This window comes from Magnolia sinica, chromosome 12 (genome assembly GCF_029962835.1).
Source record: "Magnolia sinica isolate HGM2019 chromosome 12, MsV1, whole genome shotgun sequence".
In the NCBI taxonomy this organism is placed as follows: domain Eukaryota; kingdom Viridiplantae; phylum Streptophyta; class Magnoliopsida; order Magnoliales; family Magnoliaceae; genus Magnolia; species Magnolia sinica.
Window position 1 is genome coordinate 14,306,163 of NC_080584.1, and position 25,512 is coordinate 14,331,674.

General features: G+C 39.3%; 1 long non-coding RNA gene across 1 annotated transcript; it reads left to right on the forward strand.

Annotated features, from left to right (window-relative positions):
• Positions 1-1,549: 1,549 nt before the first annotated feature.
• Positions 1,550-2,209, forward strand: LOC131220378 (uncharacterized). Its single transcript, XR_009158541.1, has 2 exons — positions 1,550-1,900; positions 1,990-2,209. It is a non-coding gene; the product is annotated as an uncharacterized LOC131220378 (long non-coding RNA).
• The last annotated feature ends 23,303 nt before the right edge of the window (positions 2,210-25,512 follow it).

Sequence of the window (25,512 nt, forward strand, 5' to 3'; positions counted from 1 at the left end):
TTGCTCCTATTGATAAAAACCGAGCATGGTCTCATTTCTTCAAAAATTTCTGTTTCTGAAAATGATTCTGTATCTGAAATGGCTCTACTACTTTCGGTTGATCTGTCTGAGGTATAACTCTTCAAAATCGTTTTTCTGGACATCTGCACAAATTTAAACTGATTATTATGGATTTCTAATAGCCATTTCAAGATGAATCTCTCTTAAGATAACGGTTTTTCCATTTTCAGCTATGTATCCATTGCTAACTGTCAGGATTATCAGTAGAAGATGTTCACTGATAACTATACAGTATGCATATTTACAACTCATTGGTCCTCTAACGATATGTTTTTTTTAGTGCTCCTATGAGTATATGGTATTCTAATTCAAATCACCATTTTCTACTTTTCGAAAAGAAGCAATGCATGCTATGAGAGCTCATTATTAAACTATCATCTCCTTAACCAAATTTTTTTCATCGCGTAATCGAACCCTCACCCCTACAATATATCATGCGCTGATGCAGACAATAGAAGTTTTGCAGCCCTCAGTGCAAAATTTCCAACTCGCTACAATCTCTTTGCCATATAATAGGTATGTCATTACTGATTTTGAAATACTGTTTATATCACCATGTATGATGTTCATTGACAACTAACTCAATCATAAGATTAATATGTATATCAGAATCATTAAGAGCTTATTTGGGTAATTGTATGTCTCTTACAGGTGATTGTCAATGGTAAGTCATTACAGGTGACGGTCACTTACATGGGAATGTATGGATGCCTATAAGTCAGTTATGGAGAAGCGACTTCAATCCCCCATCCCCTTGTAGGTTATTGGTAGATTTGCCTGTGAGTAACTTACAGGCTATAAATAGATATTGATACGATGTCTGCACGAACTATGAGATGTATCCATGCCTGTATATGTTCAAATCAGGGTGATACCTGTTAAACTCCCTGAATATGTTTTGCATTATGATTTGCATAAGTACTGTATGAACATTTCCTGTACCATTAAATTATCATACATTAATATAAATGTGTACAGTAAATAACTGTAAACGTTACATTTGCCTTCGCTTATTTCATAGTAAACATATTTGTGTAGCTGTTAAATCTGGATTGGGATGGTAACATGATAGCTAAATTATCTGATAACAAATATGTGCATGGTTTCATGTTTGCAGTCAAATCTGTATATTAAATAAAACAGAAGTGTATATTAATGTATGAAACAGTTTACATAAAAACATATGCATGACAAACATTTAAATTTGATCTGTAATGCTTGTCACATATCCTTTCCATACTCTCAATATAAATTTTATGAATTCTTTGTAATTCCCAATCAAATAACTTTCATCTCCAATAGTCATATGGCTTCCGATAGTGCTGAAAACAGTAATGAAAGGTCATCTGCTAATGAATGGACTGAGAGTGAAGTAGCCGCTGCATTAATAGCCATAACAGCTTCTGCATGTCTAATGGGTGCTGCAGAATATTATCGTCGTTACTATATTAAATCAGAGTATAAGGATTGTTATATTAAGAGGGAGAGATTTGTCAATGGCATAATACGAAAAAGTAATGTTGATTGTCTCACACAGCTGAGAATGAAAAGGGACACGTTTTTCGAATTGTGTTCATTGTTGAGAGATCGAAAACTCCTATCCGATTCCAGGAGATATAGTATGGAAGAGCAAGTAGTAATGTTCTTACATACAGTTGGACACAATGTACGTAATCGTGTAATTGGTCATCGATTTTTAAGATCTGGTGAAACCGTAAGCAGACACTTTACTAGGGTGTAGGACGCAATTATCGGTATATACCCAGAATATGTGAAGTTTCCTGGTTTACACACACCCAGGGAAATATTTGACAACCCTTTATGGAGTGCATACTTTCAGGTAATATTAGAGAAGAGGTAGATGTCATTGGTAAGAATTTTAATTCGTATAAAGAGTGAACTAATCATGTAGCACACGTTTGATTGTAGGACTGCATCGGGGCCCTAAATGGCACCCATATACAGACTTATGTGCCAAGAGAAATGAGCTCAACTTTCAGAAATAGGAAAGGATATCTCTCTCAAAATGTTCTTGCTGCATATACGTTTGATATGAAATTTGTGTATGTGCTTGCTGGTTGGGATGTATTTGCATCCGATGCACATATCTTGCAAAATGCATTAACCCGTCGCCCTAACTGTTTTCTTATTCCTCACGGTAATCACATATAGGGGGTGTTTATTTACATATTAGGTGTTTATGAATGAAACCTAACTGAAATATTGACATGCAATGTGTGGGAAAATATTATGTTATTGATGTTAGATATGCACATACGCCCGAGTTTATGACCCCCTACCAAGGTGTGCGATATCATCTGAATGAGTTCCGTACTGGAAGGAAGCCCGCAAATAAAAAGGAACTTTTCAATTATCCCCATGCCTAGTTGTGAAATGTCATAGAGCGGTCTTTTAGGCTTTTAAAAGCCTGCTTCCCTATTCTACGTGCTCCTCCTCAGTTCAAGTTTAAAACACAAGTTAAAATTGTTATAGCTTATTGTGTCCTTCATAGTTTCATCCATATTAGTGGTGATGATGGACTTGCTGAGGTAGTACAAGACAGTGGAGACAGTACGGAGGATACTGCACCATCCCCTGTGGAAATATCTACTGCGGAGGAAGGAAGAGCTTTATCTCTGGTGATGGACCGCAGTCGGGAAGAGTGAGTGAGGAAGAGAGACGACATAGCTGAGAGAATGTGGAATGACAGTCTTCCATGCACCAGTCAACGTATTTAGTTTTCATTGGTTTTGTACTCATCTGCTATATTTTTAGCAGGAATATTTGCATACTTATTTACTTTTACTGTAGATTTTTTTGATAGGATGACTTATATAATCTTCTTATGAATTTTCATGAATTAATACTTTCGTTGATCAACTGTATGCTCATGTCATATTACTATAAATATGTGTTACTTGTAGGTGAAATGAATTTTCTGAGGAGTTCCACATATAATCCAAGGAATATAAATGTGGACTCGTCACCTACAAGAAGGGGTGGTCATCTACACCTCAGTCCAAGATCAGCAAGACAACCTGTAACGCCCTGGAAATTGGGGTTCGCGCATAGACTCGACTCCCAAGTTTCTGGGTATCATTTATAATTAATTTTATAGTTTTATGATTAATCATGTTTAAATGCGCAGCTTCGAATTACTTGAAATATGAATCACAATTCACAACTAGTTTATTGTAATGGAAAAGGCTCAATGTTTATAAGTCCAAAAATATAACTATGGGTTGCACAAGGCGTTGCCCAACAAAAGTACAAAAAAAAGTTATGTCCAAAAGAATGATTCACCAAGTCTCCTACTTAGCAATCCAAATCCGCTCGCAAAACTAAGGCAAGCCGCCCATGAACTAAAAATAGGACAACTCGTCATCCTCCTCAAGGCTCGCGCCGCCATGCTCCTCATACTCTATGTCACCTGCATCTACTGAAGAGTCTGGTTGGTGTTTTAAAACACCATCCCAGAGTGGGAGTGAGTAATCAACTCAGTGGGTTCTATTAGTCTTAAGTTGTAACAAGCATCAGTTATAATATGAATTTAATGAAAAATAATCATTCATAAACAACTAACTAATCTTATTAATGCATATGCATGATGTGTGATATGATGTATGCCCTCGTCACAACACTCCCTTGAGCTACTCTATTTAACAATCGCGTATGACCAACACTCCCTCAGAGCAACCTCGATTGCCGAGTCGTCACCCTAACTAGTGCAATGCGATGATAATGTTAACCAAGTTCTTAGTTAATTTCATTCATCCAGTAGGTTGGGAAAACTGATACACCCCTGAACTAGTTGTAAGGCCAAGGCCCCCCAACGTGTGAGGCCAAGACCCCGCAATCCCTGATCCCGTCGGGTTCCCTATCCCCGACTTCAAGCACATGGGGAGTGCTGAGAGAAAGGGATCACTCGTGGTCACTACGGGGAGGCGCGTCACCCCAGCGTAGGCCGACAGCTCGGACACAGTGTCCCATTCCACCATGCCCGGCTCACGAGGCGGTGGACCAGTTTCAATTTGATTATCGATGGGCTACAACGGTTGTAGGGTGTTCCAGGTTCCATACATATGTGAGCAAACAGGGTTAACAATCAATGTTGGTCAGTAAATAGGTTAAACTACACGAGTCAGGCAAGCACGGGACATACGATATCGAGTACAAGCGACCCATGTAGTCTAACTACTGTCGCCTGCACGCCCTCGCCCAAATCCATGGGTTTAGCCTCAGGATAGTCCTACCAGTGGGACCACCTTCCCTTCCTCATATTCCTGACCAACCCAAAAGTTTGGATGATGATCCATAACATGCCAACTATCAATGTATCAACTAGCATAAACAACATCATGTTCTCATTTTTCTCAGCATACAATTCTAATTTCTCCTAGCAAGCAAAGCTAACAATATGACGAACAAGGTGTGTGTGCGGTGTGGGTTGGTGAGGAAGTTAAGCACTTCCTACATCCCTTAGAACCAAAATGCACAAGAATCAATGAATCGTACATGTTATGGGGCACGTCATATGAGGAATCAAGTAAGACATGGACATATATTCAATCATTGTAGCAAATCATGTGAGAGGCAAGAATAACATCATGTGAAAACTAAACAAACATACCATTCTGTGCAATTTCAAACAAAACGTACAATTCCTAGGTTTTCTCTAGAATTTTCAAATTCATCATTCAAGCAATCAAAATCATTAGGCTCATAGTATAGTTGGTGCTAGACCACCTAAGGATAATAGTCCGCACCTATGGATCGTTGAGATCTTGGAAACGATCTAGGAGGGTGGATTTAGGGTTGATCGGCCGAAATCCCTAAAGCATACATTTGCATGTTAGAAATCCATGCCAATCATTTCTCAACACAAAGGGTTTTAAGGAAAAAAAAAAGGGATCTTACCTAGACGATCAACGAAACGATTCTTGTGGTTGTGGTATAGGGTTTTCCTTTGGAGAAGGGATAGGGAGTTGCAAGATTGAGTTTCCTTGGGCCCACCTCGACTATGGTCCACCCTTGCTCTCCTTCACTCTTTCTTTCTCTTCTTGCTCTCTCTCTTCTTTCTTTACTCTCTCCCTCTTTCTCTCTTTCACCCCTTTGAAGATGGAAAATCGTATGAGAAGAGGGGTGCCCCAAATGAGGCCCTCTTATAATGTTAGATTTGGTGCCAATGGCCCCAAGTGTTGGGTTTTTACTATATTAACCCTATGGGAGAGTTTTTCTAGCCTCTAAGGCCCGCTATGGGATGTACAAGTCAATATACACCGTAGGATAGTTAGCCCTAATGATGATCTACGTATGGATATGATCGGCCCGCCATTTGGATGCGCCGATCGACAGATATGATGAGAAGTTTGTTCAACGGTTGCCAATAGTTGATCGGGGCCGTGGCTATACGGATATGAGCAGAGAAATATCCCCACTCTACGTGTGAAGTTTGGTCGTAAACTAACGGTCCGAAATCCTCAACTTTGCATAAGAGTGGATGACTTAATTCACTTTAGTTCCAGCTCCTTTCTTTGGGGTATTTGCGTTTCTCATGCACTCGTCCTTTGGCTCAAGTTGAGCGGTTCTGGACAGTACCTAGGTCCAACTCCCGCGATGGACGTCAAGCCCAATAAGACGGACATTATTCTATAGTTTTGGAACTAGTAGCCCACCAACGAATGATTTAGAACTTGTTCGGAGAATCAGGGCATTTTTGGAATGAATTTGGTAGTGAGATTTTTCATGGGCGATGATTAGGATTTGGATTAACTAAGTTCATAGTGTAGCCTATTTATAACTCATGAAAGTGGAGATTTGGTCATGATTACTCTAAACCGTCGGTTTTAAGTTAAAGGACTAGCAGGGTTGATTTGGCCTATTAGTCAAGATCCAGGTGGATTCATTGGCTTCCTATGGTTGATTAATCGGACTTGTGCGGTTCTTACTGGTACCAGCCGTGTACAACTAACATTGAGTGCTAATGGTCAGTAAGTGATATTATAAGCTAATTATAGAAGAAAATTTTAAGGATTTTTGAAAATCCAAAACAGTGAAAAATCCAGGATGTTACACAACCTCTTTAAACTCCGCCAAGAACTGTTACGCCCTTAAGGAAAGGGCTCTCACCTAGGGGTATATCTACCCCAAGGCGTAGGCAAGCCTCTTCTCGAAAAATAAGTAGACTTCAATGGTCTGATAATATGGACAATTTATTGGTGGATGCCCTGGTTGAACAAGTCAATCTCGGCCTGAAGAGTGATAATAGGTTCAAACCCGAGGCCTACAAGGTAACCATCAGAGAGATCAATGAGACATGTGGCATATTACTTGAAAACTGTCACATTTCTAATCAGTTGCGGACCTTGAAGAGGTTATATATTTCTATCAAGGACTTGCTCAATGCATCTGGTTTTGGATGAGACTCAGATAGAAAGATGGTCGTCGCTACTGATGATGTGTGGGCTGGTTATATTGTGGTTGGATATTTAAGAGAAAAAAAAAAATCATTCTAAAATTTCTAGTTTTTCAGTATATGATTTCTAATATTTTCTTTCTTTATACAATCTCACCCATATGCGGAACGTGTGCGAGGAAAGCACATCGATAGATGGGATGACTTGGCCTTCATATTCGGCAATGACTGTGCCAAGTATCATTTGTAAGCACGGCTTACTCATCACCCATTTCTGGGAAGCGGCGCAACCGATCCGAAATGTATTCCGACGACGGCTCTGATGAGGAGGCTTCTGATACTGTACGACTCTCATCCGATGATAACGACGGTCAGAGGACTACTGTCACGCACACGCATGTGAGGGATCTATAAATAAGGCGAAGAAATATAACAAAAGCCCAATCGAGGAAACGTCAGGATCTCTTCATAGTCGTTTGGATGAGAGTGACATCAGCCGTTGTAGGAAGGGTAAGCCGAGTGAGCAAATAGGGGACAAGATGGGGGAGATGGTAGAGGCTGTAAAGACCCTGACTATAACTATGACGCAGGGCAAAAGTATGACACATGTGTAGAGGTTGCTGGAGATACTTGAGGATGTGGAAGGTCTGAGTAATGAGGATCAGATTTGGGCTGCGAGGGTGCTGCAATCCGATTTGGTCAGTGCAGGATATTTTATAAAAATGGGATACGAGAGAAGAAATGAGTGGATAGAAAAAGTTATCCTTTCGCGGAGTGGGCAGGAGTGAATTTAGGATGACTAAAAATATTTTTTGGCCAATGGTGTTTTCTGGACATTTTTTTTTTTATTTTTTCCTTTGGCTTTTGGGGTGGATACCGTTTCAACCAAGTCTATGAATACTTTGGTTTGGTGGGTTAACAAATGGCAAAGATATGGATTATATGATTGCTGCTGGAGCAGTAATCAGATCGATATTTCTTTTGGACTGCTACATATATGAAAACTGCAGTGCTACTTTCTGTTGCAGGTTCTGACTTTAACTGTTATGCGATACTTTGTCTGAGATTATAACTTGATATAATTTTCATTATACAGTAGTCATTTCTGCAGTAGGAATATGTTAGAGGATAAATGTGAGTCTGATTTGTTGTGTTTGCAAAAGGTTAGATATACAGAAGTTGCATTTGATGGTCTCTTGCAGTGCTCAATATGAATATTTAATTATGGACTGATACACTCTTCACTTGCATTACAATCGACAGATAATTTTGATAATTGAGGGCGCTATTTGAAAGGCCTGGAGTTATGTCGGGTCATTTAAACTTTGGATGATTTGTTAATGGTGTGGTTGGTCAACCTTTTTTGTTTGGATGGGTAGGTATGGTTTCTGTTTTAGAAGACATCTATTGCTGTCTTGATCAGCCTCTCATTCCAATGACTGCATTATTTAATCGCAGGTGTCAGCAGGTTATTGCTACATGCTTTTGTAGCAATTAGATTTTTTTCTTAGCTAGGTAGTTATGGTTTCTGTTTTAGCTGATATTCGTACATGTTTTTGTTTTAGATTGATGTAATTAATGCAATTGGATATTAGTAACAGATAATTTTCACAGGAGGCATTGCGTTTCTGATTCGGAATATAGGAAGGATACACATACACATGTTTGAAATTCATTTTCTATATACAGATAATCTTCACAGATTTGGATTAGATCCGATATATTCTTCTTCATTATAATTTACTGATTCCCAGTGTCACTTTCGGCAAATCTTGTATGAGTTTCTTTTCATTGGTTATGTTGACATAAAATTACTGAATCAGAGGTCATTGAATCTATTTGTATAGTGGTAAACTTCTGACCTTAATGATGTAACATACAGACTTTAACACAGGCAACATAATCAATATCCTCAAACTTTCTTATAATTTCATCACTCAAATTTTGGGCTGAGAAACTGTATGTTTACCAATTGTAGAGAAAATGAAGATGAGGTTTTACGTAGTGTTTGAGGGAAGAACACGCGGCATATACTAGGCGTGGGAAGAGTGCAATGCTCAGGTTCATGGATTCAGTGGATGCAGACATAAGTCATTCACGGTTTATAAAGATGTCATGCTTGCATGGAATCAACACAAGGTTGGATGAATCTTTAACAACGTCACTATACATTATAAGAAATCAATTTTCCATGTTGATTTACATATCTTACAATCGTATTTATTCACATACATGTGCATGGTTTACTATATTATTCAGGCCTTCGCTATCGGTAGAGTAGCAGTTGAAACAGTTGGAACTCGGATTGTTCGTGCATCAACTTCTACCATGACGATGGATAACGGGACATGTGTAGCTGCACCCAGAGAGCCAACTGTAATTGGTGACAATGGTGTGCAAGATGACAATGAGGAAAGAGTGTTTCCTGATGGTCCAGGAAACGAACCACACCTAGATCGTACGATTGTTGGTTTGGTGCTTGGTGTCTCATATTATTTACGGGTGTTTACTTGAATGTCCGTTGCAGCGGATATGTTTTTTGCGTCTGTAATTAAAGACGAATTGAAGGACTATTTCATAGTATGTAGTTAAGGATGTCTCATTTGTAATATTCGTTTTTTCAGTTTTTTTTTTTTTTTCCTGAAATGTTCAATATCATCTGAAGTGGATAATTTTTTTTTTAAAAAAAAATTATATATATAATTTCGAAGTTGGCTTTCTAATTTTGTTATTGTTATTTTCTTTTCTTGGAGATGAATGACATCTGACGCATTTGTAATATTCGTGTCTATTTTTTTAAATTTTTTTTAAAATTTCTTTCTGTTCTTCTCTTTGCTGCTGGTGTCCGAATATCATCTCCTCTTTTTTTTTTAATGATATGTTTTTTTTGGTTTACAAAAATTATAATGTATGTTTTCTACTTTTGTTTTTGTGCAACACATTTTGTTTTCTAGGGCGTGGATGACTAGATGATTACACATAGGTCCACATATTACAGGTGTGGCAATCTCAGTCTGTCGCTGGTAATATACGATGGGGCTAATTGTCACGTTGATTTCACAGTGCAGTGGTGCCAAATCAGGGAACGGATTGGCTACTCCCCCTGACACCAGTTCCATGGCTGGTGGTCGGTGCTGTGTGGGCCCCACTGATTATGTATGTGTTTCATCCATTCCGTTCATCAATTTTTACATATCAATTTATTGCTTGATCCCAAAAATGAGAGGGACATATATATCAGGTGGATCACACCACATGAAAACAATAGTGATTGGATATCAACCATTAAAATCCTCCCATGACCCACTATACTATTTATTTGACATCTAATCTGTTGATTAGGTCATACAGACCCAGATGAAGAGAACAAAGAACTATCAGCTTGATCGAAAACATTATGGCCCCCAACATGTTTTTAATGGTCGACCCTCATTCAACACTATTTCCTGTAATGTGGTCTACCAGAGATTTGGATATATCTCGTTTTTGGAATCAGACAGTAAAATGATGTATAAAAACATATTTTTGGAATAGATGAAATACATACATCATGGTGGGGTCCACATAGCAACGACCACCATCCATTGGCTGGTGTGGGGGGTAGCCAATCCGTTCCCACCAAATCATGATAGAATGGTGATAAAATTCAATCCGTCCATGTAATATTCGGAAACTTATACAGTTGTACAGTACGCAAACATAATGCCTCCTATCCAAACGTTGATATATATAAGATACTATATACTATTCTCCATAATACCTCCAATCCAAACACCGATTTGTCTCGCCTTGATTTGGATGTATTATGAAAACCGTTCATTGTATACATGAACAGTACCCGAATACAGTACAATATAATACAATACACGAATCCAAACAGGCCTTAAGTAGGTCACACGATTGGGAAAATTGGGGAAAGAAATTTCTACTGTTGAAATCTTACTGAGCTCCACCTTGATGTTTATATGATATCCAAACCTTTTACAAGGTCATTACCAATGGGACGAGGTGAAAACATGGAAATTATAGCCTGATACAAAACTTCTATGGCCATAAAAATGCTTCAACCGTGCTCACTGAATGCCCAATTTTTCCTCTTATATGGCCAGCGTGAGTGTTGGATACACCTCATTTTTGGCCGTACATCCTAAACTGATCTCATAAAACGGATGGACGGAGTGGATTTCTCAAAAACATTTTGGTGGGCCCCACCCAGCATCCTTGTGCAGGAACCTGGCTTTGCAGGAAATCCGCGTCCGTTAGAAAAGATTCACCGGAAACGGATCGGCTACTTCCCCTCAATGGCTGTGGTCGGTGCTCTGTGGGCCCCAATATGATGTATGTGTTTCATCCATGCCGTCCATTTATTTTTCCAGATCATTTTATGATATGAGCCCAAAAATGATCATATACCAATCTCAAATGGACCACATTATAAGAAACAGTGTTGAATGAGCGTCGACCATTAAAAACCTTTTGGCGGCCACAAAAGTTTTGGATCAGGCTGATCTTTGTTTTTTAACTTCATCTGGGCCTGTATTATGTCAAATAAACAGTACATTGGGCCTTAGGAGGATTTTAATGGTGAATATCCAATCACTATTGTTTTCCTGTGGTGTGGTCCACCTAAGATTTATATCCCTCTCATTTTTGGAATCAAGCCATAAACTAATCTTTAAATATAGATGAACGGAATGGATGAAAAACATACATCATGGTGGGGCCCACAGAGCACCGACCACTATCCACCGGGCTGGTGCGAGGGAAACGGATTGGCTACTCCCCCTGCCACCAGCCAATGGCTAGTGTTCGGTGGTCTTTGGGCCCCAACATGATGTATGTGTTTTATCCATGCCGTTCATCTATTTTTATAGATCATTTTATGATATTACACAAAAAATGAGGTATATCGCAATCTCAAGTGGATCATATTACAGGAAACAGTGTTGAAGGAAGGTCGACCATTAAAAACTTTTTGGGGGCCATAAAAGTATTGGATCAAGCTGATCTTTGTTTTTTCCCTTCATCTGGGTATTTATGACCTAATCAACAGATTGGATGTCAGATAAACAGTACAGTGGGCCCTAGGAGGATTTAAGTGATGGATATCCAATCACTATTGTTTTCCTGTGGTGTGGTCCACCTAAGATTTATATCCCTCTTATTTTTAGGATGAAGCACTAAAATGATTTTTAAAAATGGATGAACGGAATGAATGAAATACATACATCATGGTGGGCCCACAGACCACCGAACACCAGCCACGGGGCTGGTGTCAGGGGGAGTAGCCAATCCGCTCCCGGTGGGCTGGTGTCAGGGGGAGTGGCCAATCCGCTCCCGGTGGGAGGGGGAGTAGCCAATCAACCATTCGTCCACATTTGCCTATGCCCCCTTTCCGCAGGAAGTTCCTGCGATCGGGAAGCTATGTGGGCCCCACAGATATTCCAATAATAAATCCACTCCGTCCGTCAGTTTCTCAAGCTCAATAATATAGGCGTCCAAAAATCAGGAACATACAAAACTCAAGTGGACCATGCCACATGAAACAGCAGAGATTAAATCCCCATCATTGGAAATTTTGTGGGCCATGGAAGTTTTGGATCACGATGATAACTGTGCCTTTAGTTTAATCAAGTGGTAATAACCCTATGAACGATTTGGATGGCATATAAACATTATGATCAGCTGCAGAAAGGTTTCAGCCGTGAACGTTTCCATTCTCACTGTTTCTTATTGTGTGGCCCACCTGAGTTTTTAATCTGCTTGATCTTCATATTCCTGTCCTATTGTGATCTTGAGAAAGTGATAGATGGAGTGGATTTGTCATGAAAATCTATGTGGGCCCACATAGCCTTTTCTGACCGGAGGAACTTCTCGCGGGCGGTTTTAAACAGAGGAATGCTCACCTGCGGACCTTCTTACGTGAGCACCGGTGCGCACCTTTTCACACGTGTCATAGATAAAAAAATCCGAACGGTCCACGTGATGCAAAACCCATTGAAACCACATTATCCTAAATTTCAACCCAATATAAAACTCTAGTAGTCCATGTAAAATGGAAACAGTTTCCTCCATTGATTTGCATTTTTCTTTTCGATGACCCACAAGAGTTTTATATCAGGCTGAAATTTTGGATGTTAAGGTTTTAATGGGTGTATCATCACGTGGACCGTTCAGATTTTGTGTCCATGACACGTGTGCAAAGGTGCGAATCGGTGCTCACATAAGAAGGTGTGCAGGTGAGCATTCCTTGTTTTAAACATACTTATGTGGCCCACTAGATAAGCAGATCATATAACAGGCTGATGAACTGCGTGGATCTCCCGAGTTTATCACCAACATGTATCAGATCTAGTGGTGACGTGGCCAGGCCCGGGGTTGGTACGGACCCCATATTTGAACTCGTTGGGCTGAGCCTACAAAAAGATTGATTTTGTCTCTGGCCCAGTCCCGGCCTGTTGCATCCAAGCAACTCATTAGCTGGGCCCCACTGTGAGATGCCCGGGCACAAAAATTAGGCTGATCTGCTGCTTTGGTGACCATATATGTACAATGAATCCCAACCATTGATCAATTTCTTGTCCGGAGCTATCAATGGGTTTGATCGATCCGCAAGCTGGGGGACCCGAGACCCCACTTAATGGTCCGGATGAACCCGTATGATGTCGAATGGACCCAACAAAATTCCCTTTATAAAAACGATATGTAGGGTCGAGATTAACCCTGGCCTGACTCAGTAATTCTTTACTAAATGGGCCAATAGCTCAACTAACCAACCCACTAAAAATAATCAAGCCCAAGCCCAATTCAACTTGGCCCATTTATTTGTAAGTGGGTCGGGTCAAGTTAGGTTGGGCTCGACGTACCATAAAGTTGAGCTGGGCCTACCATGAAATCTGTCTAATATCGGGCGCGGATTGAATACTGAGTCACTGACAAGGTCAGTAGCCAAATCCTACTGAAGTGACGTCACCAAGCTATGTGGACCCCACCATGATGCATGTGTTGTATCCATACCGTCCAACCATTTTTAGAGATCGTTTTATGGCATTACAAAGATAATGAAATAGATCTAAAGTTCAAGTGCACCCCACCATAGAAAATAGTGGGGACAGTGGCATCCACCGTTCAAAACTTCTAAGGGACCACAGTAGTTTCTGATGAGAAGCTGATATTTTTGTTTTCACTTCATCTATGTCTATGTTAACTTATGAATAGGATGGATCTCAAAAATACATCACTGTGGGCCCTGTAAATGTTTCAACGGTGGGTGTGACGGCTCCCACAGTTTTCTGTGGTGGGTCCACTTGAAATTTAGATCTATCTTATTCTCTTTTTAATACCATAAAACGATCTTTATAAATGGTTAGATGGTATGGATACAACACATGCATCATGATAGGGTCCACAGAGCTTGGTGACATCACTCCAGTAGTGATTTGGCTACTGACCTTGTCAGTATCCAATCCGCGCCCTCTAATACCGCTACTGTGCAGTAGTGGGTCTCCACTGGGTTATGGGATATATTAAAAAACAGCTGTATCAGGAACTCAGGTGCAACACATGGACGGGCATTATTGTCCCCACTTCTTTCTGTGGTGTGGTGCACTTGAGTTTTGTATTTGCCTCGTTTTTGTACCCTTGCCTTAAAATAATCTTGAAAAATGGATGGACGGTGTGGATATAACACATACAATATGGTGGGGCCCACAAAACCTAGTGATGTGAGTGAGGTGGGTGGTGTGCAACCCCCGATGGATTTGGGTGGATCTGAAGAGAACTGCTGAAATCCTTTGCACATTTTTTAATGACAAAAATTAAAGCAAGTAGCGGAGAATGCGATTACAAACCTAACCCTGACTTTAAAATGTGGTATTTGAAATACAATACTACTTAATATCATCCAATCTCCTGAGCCAAATAGGCCTTATTCAAGTGAGACATGCATGATGGATGGGCTTGGGTTAAATGTTAGAACCATACGTTAGTGGACCCTATAAACAATCACGAAGGTTTTAATGGGTGGGCATTCACTCTTAACTATTTAGGCCCATGGTCCACCATGAAAGTCTGCATCCTGATTAATGGTGTGGATGTCCAAAACACGTCATGGTGGGCCCCATATAACTTGGCATTATGGCATCTTTTTTCATATATGCATCTCTCTCTACCAGTAAGCCAACCCACAATCTCCGAAGGTGGCAGTGATGGGCTTCTCAATTCTCATCGTTGGGCCAGACCCATTTCTTTTTCTTTTTTCTCCCATAGTTGCAGCCTTGGATGCAAAGACTTATGAGCGGGAATTGATAACTTATGTTAAATATATAAACACTATATTAAATAAAATTTAGATTAAAAAAAGAGTTACTTCAATGTAGTAAGTATCCATCGACACAAATTGGAACTACATTAAAGTTATTTTGGTGCCATTACGAAAATTCTTGATAGTACCTACACAATTTTACGGACCTTTACAAAACTAAAAATACATGAACATTTGATGATTTCCCGACCTACGAAGGGTGTGGCAAGAAGATAATCACCCCTCATCCATGGTTAAAATGGTTAGAGTATACTATTAATGGTTTAAATTGTTTAAAGTTAGTTTAATAGATAATAATGTATTCCATAGCTATTACTCTTTAATTTTTTATTTGAGAATTTTTAGGATATGTATGTTTTCAACGTCAAGTGAGATAGTGAGAGGGTTAGGTGGAGTTTGCATGCGATAGATAAGGACTTGTCCCATCACATTCATAGTAAAATTTTCAATTTGAATTTAAGGAGTCAAGACCCTCAAGATATTTCAAGGAGAAATCATATGGAACCCATTCACTAGTGGTTAGGCTTCGCGAACCTATATCGAGCGCCTAAAATTAGAAAAAATAGATAAGTGAGATCATCAAATCCTCACTGTAATCATGAACCCAACCATTTTCAAAGACATGAGCATTGATAATTTGATAGGGCTATAGTTTATATGTAGGAGCTTGTATTTGTATTTTATCTTCATCTATATTCACGCAATCTTATTAACAAGTTGGATGACAAATAAACATTAGGTCTTATTTAGGAGCATGGATTTGGCAGCTCCTCAATTCTGAAGCCCTAGATTTGAAATCCTCCTATTGTGTTTAGGCCTATCATTGAGAATCCATTATAATCTAAAAATAACTATGCATAGTATATTTATAAGGATTTGAATTTAATTACTAAATCAATTTTAATATCTCTAATTAATATACGTATATAATGTTTGACATAATGATTGTAATAAGCCATTGAAATATATACTTTGTCTGAAAATAATGAAATTCTGAGTCTCAAATGGACCACAGACACAAGATCACATTCGAGTGACTCACCAATTATTTTTAACTATTAATCCTTTACATGGACAATGTTTGAATAGTGCAGATTATCATATTTGAAACCACCTTTATGAGAGGATTTGAAAACGCCAATCACTTTAAGATGACAAACATACCACCTCAAATCTCCTCCAAGTCTCCCATGTCCATGGTACCAAATGATTCTTATATATGATGGGCCTTATGGAGGTTTCAGAGGGATTATTGTCCCTGCAATGTTTTGTGGTGTGGTCCACTTTAGATTTGTATCTACCTTATATTTGGACTCATGTTCTAAAATAATCTAGCAAAATGTAAGGACTGGGTAAGTATAACACATACATCATGGTGGGTCCCACGGACGTTTGCCACGTCGTCACACTGTGTTGTAAACTATACAATCCGACTCTCTCTCTCTCTCTCTCTCTCTCTCTCTCTGTCAAAGATATAACATGTAGCATCTTGACCGAAGGCTCTGATGATTATACTCCATTTCCCTGTTTTGAAAACTGGGGAAAATATTTCAGTAATCCAGACCGTTGATACGTTTTCACTCCACCGTTAATGTATCATTACTACAAAATACGCTTGATGAGACAATCATAACCTTTCTGATCATTTGGATAAAATAGATGGTCAAAAAAGAGAGATGAGGTTACAGCCATCACATTCAATTCATTTCGGAAAACAAAAAAAAAAGAAAAAAAGAAAAAAAAAGATGCTGATTATAATCCAATGACGGTGGGATGCATCAAACAAATGATCAAAAATTAAGATTATTGAAAATGGGCCCCACTTGTCAAACTGAAAACTCGAGTATACTCTAGAAGCTACTCAGGCGGAGGAACCTAGTATTCATCCACACTCTTCAAAGATGCCCTTCAATACCAGCCAAATTGTCAGACCCTCGCCATGAGAAAGATGGTGACATTTTAGGGCGAGGATTAGGTGGGTCCGGGGTGACAGCTTATTGGGTGAGACCCTAACCATGGGGCCCATCCTGATGTGTTTTTTATATATCTACTCCATCCATAAGTTTTTTCAGATCAATTTATATATTATCCTAAAAATGAAGAAGATCTTAACTACTAAGTAGACCACACCATAATAAACAGTGGTGATTGACCATTAAAAACTTGGTGGGGGCCACGAAAGGTTTGGATCAAGCTGATAATTTTTTTTTCCCTTTATAAAGGTCTGTTTGACCTTATCAACAGGTTGGATGGAAAATAAACATTACTGTGGGCCGTAGGAATGTTTTAACGCTGATATTTCAATGAACACTGCTTACTGTAGTTGTGATCCATTTGAGATATTGATTTGCTTAATTTCACGTATAATATCTTATAATGATATGAAAAAACGGATGGACGGAGTGGATATATAACAGATATATCAAGGTCGACCCCACGTTCTACGACTCACACACTAAGGTATTAATCCCGATTCACTAATCGGCGCCCGACATTTTTTGGGAAGAAGGTCAAAAGTTCAAATGGCTAGACTATAAGTTCCGGTCCACCGCTGGATAACTTCTAACCTTTCAAGTATATGGAAAGTCCAAACCGTCTGACAGATTTTACCCATCATGAAGATCAATATTTTAAAAAATCAGCAATACTCAATCGTAGAATAGAACAGAAATTAATTCTTCAAAATACTAATGGGTAGAAATTGTTTTATATGGTGGGGCCCTTATGATTAGAATAGTTTTTGTACCAGATGATTTTCATGGTGGTTTAGATGGTACCAAAGGGTTGGATCTTAAATGAACTTATGGGAGAAATCCACTGGGTGAACCATACCTTGTGGACCAACTAGCTGGGCTCTTTTTTGAAGTCCCCGTTTCTACCCGCAAATTTCTCCTATCCATCTTTTCGTTTTGACATACGGTCGCTTGATGATGTAATGCAGTGAATGTGGGAACTCTCCATACCTAATTTGGACAGGTGATAATTTAAATCATTGATCTGGACCATCCATTTGGCTGACTTTCTCTTTCACGTGCTTCTTTGGAAAAATCACACTGATCAGATAATACAATCGTCCACTCATAGGAATCAAATTAACAATAGATGGTCAAGATCTTTCCTAGAAGATAAGTCCGTCCATGGATATTTAAGACCATTGATTGCTGTGATTTTTTTTTAAAATTTTTTTATTTTTTTTTACGGTATTAGATGAAGAGATCCAGATGGGGTTATGTGGATGCCAACGAACCCAAAATCCAGCTGCATGAGGGTGTGATGAGAGGTTAGTATACGTTGCCGTATGGATTTGGGGCGTGTTTGAATGGCCGTATGGATTTGGGGCGTGTTTGAATGCTCCAGGCCGTTTATACAGTATGCTTCGATGTGGACGGCGTCGCTGACGCACTTGTGTAATATGTGTACGTGTCAGAATTGATTACAATCCGATTTAAACCAAACGCCATGATCTTTGATGTCAAGATAGAGCGGCGGAATAAAAATGGTGTTAGGTCAATTGTCTATTCTATCAGCTTATTAAGTGCACTATCATTTGCAGAGGATAAGATTTTTACTCTAATAAGTTATTTTTTATCTTGAAATCAATGACATTTGATAGTATAACAAATGTTATGTCAAACTAATATGAAAAAAAAAGGAGTTTATAGCTTAAAATGATAAGATTTATTATTAGTAAAGATTGTTGTCTTAATTGAAAACATTGGAGTGCTTAACCGAGCACCGCGCTAAAAAACGAATGGTAGATAATGCCTAAATTACAAACTACTGTCGACTCTGAAAACAGTGAAAACAGAGAGAAGCCAAAAAGTTTTCTGTATTTGAGACAACCCAAAGGGACTGAATATATAGAGATTATAGTCATCTATACAAGGAAAATAATAAGATTAGAATTGTCTACCTATGGAAATGAACTATACAAGGTATGTGAGCCTCTCTAACATCTCCCCTCAAACTAATGCTGGTCATCACCAAGTAATAGTTTGCTAACTAGAAATGAGTGACAGACAGAAATGAGGGACTTGGTGAGAATGTTGCCAATTTGATCATGGGATGCAACATGTGGAAGATAAATGAGCCCAGACTGAAATTTCTCGCGGATAAAGTGACAGTCGACTTCAATATGCTTCGTCCGTTCATGAAAAATCAGTTTAGAGGCAATCTGAATGGCACTTAGATTATCGACATGGAGTGGAGTAGGATTCTACAGAGGAATGCCCAAGTCGAAAAGAATTCCACATAACCAAACAAGCTCACTGACGCAGCGGATATCGCCCGATACTCGGCTTCTGTGCTCGATTTGAAAATAGTGGCCTGCTTCTTATATTTCTAAGAGATGAGAGAAGTGCAGAGAAAAACACAATAACTAGTGGTAGATATTCGTGTGAGAGCGCAACCGGCCCAATCAACATCCGAATGAGCACAAGGTCTAGAGTTGCCGTGTAGGAGAAGAACAGTGATCATTCTAGAGTTCCACGTAGGTACCATAGGATGCGCAACATCGCAGTCATATGAAGAGTTCGAGGAGTAGAAATAAACTGACTGATGACTTAGACAGCGTAGGCAATATCAGAGCAAGTCATATTTAAGTAAACTAGACTCCGAACCAAACAGCGGTATTAGACGAGCTGTGCAAGGAGATCACCATCGTCACAGTCATATTGAACGTTAAGTTCTGAGGGAGTCTAAACTATCTTTTGATCCGTCAATGATGCCAAGGCGAGAAGATCCTTGGTATATTTACACTGGCTGACCAGGATTCCATGTTTAGAACATGAAATTTCAAGCCCAAGAAAGTATGTTAGATGACGGAGGTCTTTCATCTTGAAGGATGATTGCAGAACTTCCTTTAAAGTCGAGATGCTAGTAGCATCGCTACCAGTTAGAAGTAGGTCATCAATATAGACGAGAACAATGACAATTCCACGAGCAGTGGTGTGCAAAAATAAGGATGAATCATGACTACTTTGAGTGAAGCAAACACCTTTAACAACATCGTGAAAGCGTTGGAACCATGCCCGAGGTGCCTGTTTGAGGTTATATAGGGCTTTCTTTAGGCGACATACCTTATTGTTAGGGATTAAAGAGCCAAGAGAACGTTTCAAATATAATGTTTCTTGGAGGTCTCCATAAAAAAAGTATTTTTCACATCTATCTGAGCAAGTGGCCAAGAGCAAATAGAAGATATTGTCAACAGTTTTCATCTTGGCCACATGAGCGAATGTCTCATCATAATCAATTCCGTATTCCTGTTTGTATCCCTGAGCGACAAGCTGAGCCTTGTATCGATCCAATGATCTATCAGACTTAAACTTGACAGAATAAATCCATTTACTACCAATTAGTTGTTGGTCAGTGGGTCGAGTGACAATGTCCCACGTATGATTATTATCCAATGCCGCAAGTTCTTCTGCTATAGCCTTCTTCTAACAATCATGAGTGGCTTCCTGAGTGTATGAAGTAGGAATGTAGACAGTATCTAGAGTAACATTCATGGCAGACATAGAGTATATCAAGCGATCAAGCTCTCGATGTACACAAGCAGAACGATGTATCGAGGTAGGTTCAGGATCTGTAATAGGTACAGTAGGTTCGGGTTGAGTAATAGGTGGTGAATCTGTACCTGATCGACATGAGTAAACCTACAATAGACGAGGGAGAGTACTCGAGGCAAAAGGAATATCAAGAAAGGTGGTTAGACCAGGAGAGTTTGGGGAGTGTGGAGGAGGAAGAAATGAATGAAATGCAATATGTTCAAGAAAAACAACATGTCGTGAAATCCGAACACGACGAGAAACAGGATCATAATATCGAAAACCCTTCTAAGTTTCTCCAAATCTCAAGTACATACATTTGATCGATTTTAGAGATAGTTTGTTACGCTCACATGAAGCCAGGTAAACATAACAGATACAACCAAAAACACGAAATGTGGAATATGCAGGAGGTAAGTCGGTGAGAACGAAGTATGGAGATTTACTGTTCAGAATGTTGGTTGGCATCCGGTTAATCAAGTAGACGTAATGTAATATTGCCTTCGCCCAGAAAGAACGAGAAACACTCATAGCTGTCATCAGGGTGTTAGCAGTTTCAACAATATGACAATTTTTTTGTTCAGCCACCCCGTTCTATTGTAGAGTATCAAAACAGGTGGTCTGATAAATAATCTCATGACCCTGAAGAAATGTATGAAAATCTGTTGAGAGATATTCCCCCCCTGAGTTAGAGCGGAGAGTTTGAACTGGAACTCGAAATTGAGTCTCCATCATAAAGTGAAATATCTTGAATTTTTTAAAAACCTGTGACTTCGAGTGTAGAAAATAAATCCAGGTATAACGTGTGAAATCATCAATGAATATAACATAGTATTGTAACTCAAAGAGATACATAATTAGGGAAGGACCCCAGACATCCGTATGCACTAGTTTAAACATAAAAGATGATTTTGTAGTACTTAGAAGAAAAAGAATACACTTACTTTTTAAAAGACAACAAGATAAACAAGAATAATCCAAATCTTTTTTATATTAAGAGAAACGTTCCCTAATATGCCAGAAGAAAATAACTGAATTAACCGATCGGAATGTGGATGACTCAGGCGAAAGTGCCATAATTTTCACAATTTATTTGCCGAACAAATATTTAATGAAGATGGAGAAAAAAACAACGAGCCGAAGTAACAGATGGATCAAAGTCCAACACGTACAGACGACCATGCAGCCTACCCATCCCAAGTACCTTCCTCGTTGTCAGATCCTACACAAAACAACAGTTGAGAAGAAATATGACTAAGCAGTTATTGAATGTGAGTTGACCAATTGAAATTAAATTGGAGGAGAGGTTAGGGACATGAAACACATCATGAAGGGTAAACTAACGATAGGTACAAGGAGAGAAAGTCAATGATCCAATGGACTGAATGGGTAGTCTAGTGCCATCCGCAGTAGAAATAGCCTAATTTTTAGTGTAGGGACGAATGTCACGAAGATGGGATACAACACCAGTCATATGATTGGAAGCACCCGAATCGAAGAACTATGTAGAAGATGAGGATGTACTTGACATACAGGCTGTAGAAAGGGCCTGAATGATTTGCTGGAGCATCGCAGGAGTCAAAGGTGATGAAAGACCTTCAATAGAAACAATAGATACAGTATCACTAACAGACGATTCAGAAGAAATAACGGCAGTAGTAGCAGAGAGAGCATGACCACGACTACGACCACGACCACCACGTCCACGGCCAAAAGAAGATGCATAGGCACGTGTACGGCAGTCCTGAATACCATGACTAGTCCGTCGACAATAAGCACACCATTCTTTGCATTGAGCAACGATATGACCCACCTTGTTGCAGCCGCGATAAGTCAAAGGAGTGGAACCACGGGTTGGTGTAGTGGTGGACACAGCAAGCACTATATTAGATGATCCCGGAGTTGAGGAAGGAAGAGAGAGAACTTTCAGTCATTGTTCCTTATCCAATAAATCATTAATAACTGAATTCAATGAAGGAGTAGGGCTACGGTTCAAGAGAGCAGCCCGACAATGCTCAAATTTCGGATACAACTTCATAAGAAATTATCGAACTTGTGCACTCTCACGCATAGTTTGGAATATCTTAAAGTCATGAGGAAATATTGGATCCATTATAGCCATCTCTGTCCAAATTGTGATAATTTTGGAATAAAATGATTAAAATACTATCGTTATCCTGAGTAAGGTTAACGAGATCTTGTTCCGATTGGTATAACCGAGCCGCATTACTCTATTGATAAATTGTCTGGAGATGCTCCTACATTGCCTTAGCAGTGCGGTGAGGTGTGAGGCCAATAGTAATGGACTGATCGACCGAATCGAGAATCCAGGTAATAATTCGTCCATTTTTTATTTCCTAATCAGCTAATTTATCGGCATTTGTGGAAGTGGAGATAGTAACAGATCCATCAATTAGTCCTCACAAACCACGACCCTTGAGGAAGCTCTAAAAATAGATGGCCCATAGAAAGTAGTTGGTACCATCAAAACTACAATGTACGGCTTCTGTACGGGATGAGTCCTTGTCCATAGATCCGAAGTAATGTAAACCACGCGAAGAGTCGCAGCAGAGGGAGGTTTTGGATGTACCTTGCAGTAGAAGGATAACAGCAGGTAGCAGAAGGAGATACCCAAGGGATTGCAATTTCTGGATCTAGATCGGGCGCAATAGCAACGACAATTGGGGTTGCTGGATCTGGATCTGAATATGGATTTGGCGCAATAGCAACAGCACCAGGGGTTGCTGGATCTAGATCTGGCGCAACAGCAACAGGGCTGAGAGTAGAGGGGCGTGTGGATGGGCTGAGGGAGCAGAGGGCATGCGAAGGGGCGGAAGATCGGTCGGACAACGCAGCAGGGGCGAGCAAACGAGCAGCAAGGGTAGTCAGACATCGCAGGGGTGGTCGGACCCAGCAGTAGGGGTGGCTGGATGCAGCAGGAATGGCCGGACTGGCTGTGTGACGATGCAGAGGCGGTCGAATCTGTCAGGAGGTGGTGCTGGTGACGAAGGGGTGCCGGATTTGGATCAGTAATGCTCTGATACCATGAAAACAGTGAAAACAGAGAGATGCCAAAAGGTTTTTTGTATTTGAGACAGCCCCAAGGGGTTGAATATATAGAGATTACAATAATTTATACAAGAAAAATAATAAAATCAGAATCTTCTACCTATGGAAACGAACTATACAAGGTATACAAGGCATGTGAGCCTGTCTAACAGACTCAACATATAAGTATATGTATATAATTCCTAATACTGTAATCTTTCTTCAAATCTCGCATGCAAGCATAAATGAAAGGGACCTGCATGTACTAATTATGACTAAGTCAGTCTTATGTAGAGCGAGGATGGACAAAACTACTCTTAGATGCTAAACTAATTAGTGGTGGAGATAATAAATATCTTAAAGGATTGGATAACCAACGTTGCACTAAATTTGATTTATTTGAATTATTTGTTGTTGGTTCTTAATTAATAGATGATCCCTTCTTCAATATCCTCCATCATTATTTATATACTTTCAACATTGGAATTATTTGTTGTTGGTTCTTAATTAATAAATGATCCCTTTTTCAATGTACTCCATCATTATTTATATACTTTCTGGCAACAACATGGGAATAATCATTGCTTATATGGCAATATCATGTACCACCAATTGTAAAGCAGCACTTGCCTTAGTTCATGCTTTACCTTTGTTGAATGTGTCTTTACTAAGATAATCAGTTATCAATTGTACTTTAATGTTGATATAGCTGTGTGATGATTTTTTTTGTTCTTATCCACCAGTTATCCAAGCAGTATCAATCTTCCAAGCCTAACCATTAATGAACCAATCCTTCATATATTTAATGAATGTTTTGAAAATTTTGTGCATGCATGCCACTTGCCGTACCTGTGTTGTCAAATCATCCATATTCAATTGTAGAGTGGAATAAAAATTAATTCTTCAAATTACTAATGGTTAAAAATTGTTTTCGTTGGTGGGGCACATCTGATAATATGATGGTTTCTGTACTAGGAGATTTTCATGGTGGGATCGATGTACCGGAAGGGTTGGATCTTACATGAACTTATGGAAGTAATATAGTTGGTGAACCATACCTTGTGGTCCAACCGGTTGGGGTCGTCCCCGTCTCCACATGCAAATTTTCCTGTCCATCTTTTCGTTTTGACATACGGTCGCTTGATGATGTAATGCAGCGAATGTGGGAACTCTCCATACCTAATTTGGACAGGTGATAATTTATATCATTGATCTGGACCATCCATTTGGCCGACTTGCTCTTTCACGTGCTTCTTTGGAAAAATCACACTGGTCTGATGATACAATCGTCCACTCATAGGAAACAAATTAACAATGGATGGTCAAGATCTTTCCTAGAAGATAAGTCCAGCCATGGATATTTAAGACCATTAGATTGCTGTGATTTTTATTTTTATTATTATTATTTTTTTTACGGTATTAGATAAAGGGATCCAGATGGGGTTATGGGGATGCCAACGAACCCAAAATCCAACTGCATGAGGGTGTGATGAGAGGTTCGTATACGTTGCCGTGTGGATTTGGGGCGTGTTTGAATTCTCTAGGCCGTTTATACAATATGCCTCGATGTGGACGGTGTTGGTGACGCACGTGTGTAATTTGTATGCGTGTCAGAATTGATTACAATCTGATATAAACCAAACGCCGTGATCTTTGATGTTGAGATAGAGTGGCAGAATAAAAATGGTGTTAGGTCAACTGTCTATTCTCTCAACTTAATAAGTGCACTATCATTTGCAGAGGATAAGATTTTTTCTCTGATAAATTATTTTTTATCTTGAAATTAGTGACATTTGAAAGTGCAACAAGTGTTATATCAAACTAAGATGAACAACGAAGTTTATAGCCTAAAATGACAAGACTTATTATTCGTAAAGACTATTGTCTTAATTGAGAATACTAGAGTGCTTAACCGATCAATGCGCTGATAAACAAGAGGTAGATAATACCTAAATTATATACTACTGTCGACTCAACATATAAGTATAGACAAATGATTCCTAACACTATAATCTTTCTTCAAATCTAGTATGCAGGTGTAGATGAAAGGGAACTGCAACTACTAATTATGATTAAGTCAGTCCTATGCACAGCTAAGATGGACAATACTACTCTTGGAT